Source organism: Lolium rigidum, chromosome 3 (genome assembly GCF_022539505.1).
Source record: "Lolium rigidum isolate FL_2022 chromosome 3, APGP_CSIRO_Lrig_0.1, whole genome shotgun sequence".
NCBI classification, from domain to species: domain Eukaryota; kingdom Viridiplantae; phylum Streptophyta; class Magnoliopsida; order Poales; family Poaceae; genus Lolium; species Lolium rigidum.
The window spans coordinates 20,508,698-20,513,647 of record NC_061510.1 but is presented as its reverse complement, the minus strand read 5'-3'; the positions used below and the strand labels follow the sequence as shown (position 1 = coordinate 20,513,647).

At 46.8% G+C, this 4,950-nt stretch overlaps 1 pseudogene; it reads right to left on the bottom strand.

The window, feature by feature from the left end:
• Nucleotides 1-4,242: 4,242 nt before the first annotated feature.
• LOC124704764 lies at nt 4,243-4,400 on the bottom strand (annotated as a pseudogene).
• Between the last annotated feature and the right edge of the window lie 550 nt (nt 4,401-4,950).

Sequence of the window (4,950 nt, the reverse complement as noted above, 5' to 3'; positions counted from 1 at the left end):
CTTTGAGAAGCCACGAGAAAGAAGCTACGTACATCTAAAGGCCCCGTACTTGCGAGGTTATATCGATGGGAGGCCTCGTCAATAAGATGCCGGTGGACACCGGAGCGGCAACCAACATTATGCCCTACTCTATGCTACGTCGGTTGGGACGCTCTAGCTCGGATCTAATCAAGACCAACGTGACATTGAGCGATTTCAACGGCCAAGCGTCTGATGCACAAGGTGTTCTGAACGTGGATCTGACCGTAGGAAGGGTTAGGCTGGTCTTATCCACCGGCCTGACCATGTAACTGGAGCAAACCAATGAGCAAACGTGGCAAGGCTGATCCTTGTGATCGGCCCCAAAAAATCTATGAAGGAAAATTACAAGACCTTCATTGAGTGTTTCGATCAATATGGGGGCCGATTTTCAGCAATCGGCCAAAATTATCCTCACCACATGTTCTGCTTGTGTTCAGCATCAATCTACCTGGCAGCAGTTTTTACGTCGGCTAGTGAGTTAAGAAGAGTCAACATTGGTCCTACCAGAACCGACGTGCAAATACAATGCTTTGGCTAAACTACAGAGCCGATATCTGCAGTTACCTGACAGATTCGGCTCGGAGGGCACCTGAACCAGACGAACATGTGAACATGTGCAAGTGAACATGTGTGCAGTGAAATATTGCAGTGAAACATTGGGGGCCGATAGAAAAAATCGGCCAGTAAAAAATTTAAAATTTTTTATGACACAAAGCCGATGCACAGCCATCGACTCTAGTATAACTACGCAAGATCTACTGGCGGCGTGTTCAAAGCACGGATCTTCACCAAGTCCAGTTCAGTTGTGGGGCCTTCTGCTTCCTCGAAGGAGTAAAACAATGAGAGCTTCCTCAGCTGCCTTGAGCCGATTCTGGTGCCTGAACCTTTTTGTCGAGGATTTTCAACCCTTGGTGCTAGTTCAGCAGTGCTGTCAGAAGAGATACATCGGCTTTCGAGGGAAGAAAGGTGATCGGCTTTGGTGCATCCTCACTGATATTTTCGCCTTGAGCAAGGCTCGGGGGGCAGCAGGCCTGGTAGGTGCTCTGTTTAGGAGCCGATTGGGGATACCGTCGGCTGATCCTTCATCGCAACCTTCTTCACAAAATGATGAGTGCTTGAAGAAGACCATTAGGCCTGGTTGGAGGAATTTAAAGGCTCTCTTGAAAGACTCTACATTGTCCACCAGATTTCAAGATCATCAGTTGAAGAATTGAAGGATGACTTTTAAAGGACCGATGTGTTGCTATCGGCTCATTACGCATTGGCTAAGGGGACGAATCGGCAAAATCAGTATGAGAGGAAAATCGGCTAAATTAAGCTTAAAGGAAATCGGCAAGATCAAATTTGGGGAAGTTCTTCATTGATAAGCAAGATTTCTTACATAAAGAGCTGATTGCTCTCAAAAGGAAGTACTAGGGGGTACATTGCCCCATCTACTACTACTGATCCTATGCTAATGGTCCTAATCTATGGGCCGTCGCTGCCCTCGTCGTCGCCGTCGTCGCTGCTGTCGGCGCTACTCCCGGCGGGCTCGTCGTCGCTGCTCCAGCGGCCGCCGATCGGGCCTTCGTTGTCCTCGTCCTCCTCGTCAGCATCGTCGTCGTCGCTGTCGAAGTCGCTGAGGTTCCCCGGCCAGGGGCAGAAGCGCTTGGCCGGCGGCTCGTCGGAGGGGGTGTCATCCTCCTCCTCCTCCTCCTTCTCCTCCTCCTCCTCCTCGGAAGAGGTGAAGTCGTCGTAGGAGAAGCGATCGTCATCGCTCTCCTCCTCCGTTTCCCCATCGGCGAGGAAGCGGAGGTCGCTTTCCCCGTCGGTCAGGGACTTGTCGTCCTCCGACCAGATGGAGAAGTCATGGCTAGACTCCTCCCCGGCCTCGATGGCGCGGCGGGTATTGGCTGCGTGGACCTCCGCCGGGTTCGGCTCCGGCGTCGGCTCGCGAGAGGAAGAGGACTGGGTGGAAAGATCTGATGAGGCAGAGGAGGAAGAAGACATGGTGGCGCAGGAGGGCTTTTGGGAGTGCTAATGCGAAGGGGATGCGGAAGTAAACTGTTCGGAGCGGTTAAATAAAAGGGGATATAGTGGAAATTCAATGCCACAGCAGTTTCCGAGGAAGTGGTGCCTAAAAAAAAAACTGCCAGGTCACGCGGAGAAGTTGAGAAGGCAAGGCATCATGATGAAGGATACTGCAACGGTTCTGCCACGACATGACCCGACGAAGAAAAGTGAGTGATTTTGGAATTATCAATTCCAAAACCAGGGGGGCATGTGTTATCACCAGGATTTGACCGAGTCAGAGGTGGGCCGCGATCAAGATGGATTTAAAGAATATACATGGAAGAAATACGTGAATCGGCCTGTTATGCAAAGTTTGGGCTAGATTGCCCGTGTATCTGTAATATAGTAGATCGCATCTTAGGTTAAAAGATAGAGTTTTACTCGTGCACGGTTAGGTGCGCGCCTAAATTAGAAAGTCCCCCGGACTATAAATATGTATCTAGGGTTTATGAAATAAACAACAACCAACGTTCAACCACAAATCAATCTCGGCGCATCGCCAACTCCTTCGTCTCGAGGGTTTCTATCGGTAAGCATCATGCTGCCTAGATCGCATCTTGCGATCTAGGCAGCACAAGCTTATGCTCGTTGTTCATGCGTTGCTCGTACTGAAGCCTTTTTGATGGCGAGCAACGTAGTTATCTTAGATATGTTAGGGTTAGCATTGTTCTTCGTATTACATGCTATCGTAGTGCAACCCTTGCATATCAAGCCGCCATTACACCTATCTTAGGTGTAGGGGCGGCACCCCGCTTGATCATTATTTAGTAGATCCGATCCGTTACGGTTGCTCCTTGTTCTTCAAGGATTAGTTTAATATCTGCAATAGTTAGGCCTTACAAAGGGTTGGAGGATCCAGCGGTACGTAGGGTGTCGTTTGCTAGTCCTAGACAGGATGTTCCGGGGATCAACCTCGTGTTGGTTTTTAGGCCTTGTCTAGGATCGGCTTACGATCACCGTGCGTGGCCGCGAGGCCCAATCGTGAGTAGGATGATCCGATTATGCGGTGAAAACCCTAAATCATCGTAGATCGCATTAGCTTTATCTTGATCAAGCAGGACCACCATATATTCGTGCACCTCGCACGAATCATGGGTGGATCGGCTCCTTGAGCCGATTCACAGGATAACCTGAGAGCCGATCGAGGCTCGTATTTAATGTTTACGTGTATGCCATGCAGGAAACTAAGCGAGGCATCTCCATCACCTTCCTGACCAGGTATAGGTCAGGTGGCACGCCCTGCACCAACATCGGACGTGTGTACCAGAGGCTTTGCGGGCCGTCGCTCGGAGGGACCAGGGCCAGCCGCAGCCCTAAGTTGTTCCCGGCTCTACTGTGTTGCCCGTCGCTGCCCGCCGGTGGGTTTTGACCGCAACAACTTTCTAGCACTCAAGACATTATAGAAAACTTCAAGAAAGATATCGTTTGTCCAAAAGGGAGTGTTAAGAATATGTTAGCGTTAAATCTAGGCTAACTAGGCAGTTAGCATTTCCATTAGAGTAACTACCTAGCAGTTAGAATATAGTGTTGTCGAATGAATCGTCCTTGTGTCCTTCCAGAAAGACACAAGTGTTATAACCGACAGTGTAAAGCCCCTGTTCAGAGCCTATATATAGGTGAACAGTACATTAATAAAATAATCCATTTGTTTCCTCCATACCTCTGTATCTTCTCATAAATAAGCCAACTTCATCCAGCTTTGGTTTTTTGGTTCTGAATAAGCCAGCTTGGTTTTAAATTCGATTTGGTTGGGATGCGCCAAGCCAAGCAGTAAGCCAGGGTGACACGTTAGATCCCAGAAGCAAGCTATTGTGGTGGATCCTACACACAAAAAAGTAAATTTAGAGTGGATTTAAATTTTTACCTTGTAGTGATGCATTGTGACACTAATTACCCATCGAGTGAAAAATCGTCTAGATTAGCTCATTTAGAAGCTTTGGACACTCGTTTTTCTAATGCGTGCCCATTGGGAAAGGTGTTAGGTGATGACCAAGGTTTAGAAATGTCCACACATGATCGTCGATGACACACTCCAATTTTTACATATTTTTTCGCCCCACATGGATGTGTTATGCCGGTCCTATCTAACATAACAAGAAAAATCCTAAAGTAGGAAAAACCATGTTCAAAATTCTCCTAGATAAGATATTTCGATAGAATTTTCACTAAATAGGGTGATATGCATCACAAATGCACATTTACATAGTAAAACGTGGAATTCACTCATAAAATTTAATGTTATTGTGGACACATGATCCACATATCACATATTAAACTGATAAAAACATTTACTACATTTGATCTTAGAGCATCTCCAACGCGGCCATCCAAATCGGACACAGTCCATTTGGGTGGCCGCATGGATAGTTGTCTGGCCCATGTAGGGATGTAAACGGATCGGATCGGATCGGATATTGCTCTTACCATATCCTTTACCATATTTTTGTAACGGATTCGGATCGGAGCGGATAATGGTCGGATGCGGATTCGGATGCGGATTATATCGGATTACGGATATGGAGCGGATTCGGACCGGACTCGGATCGGAAACGGATTATTAAGAAAATATACACATAAAAAATTAAAAGTATACTTTTCTATGTAATATGCTTGTAATTATAGAATATAGCTAAATGTACACACTATTTCGTACAACAAAGCAATTTGTATACTAATAGCATACATATTTTGGCCGATGAACTAACTATATTGTCTAAATATTTAGGGTTGGGCTAATTTTCTCGGATTATCCTCTTTGTAGACCTCGGATAATCCGCAAAAAATGGCGGATAATCCGTATCCGTCGGATAGTATCAATACCATATCCTCTACCATATCCGCCGGATATCCGCTTGATCACTATCCGCATCCGTATCC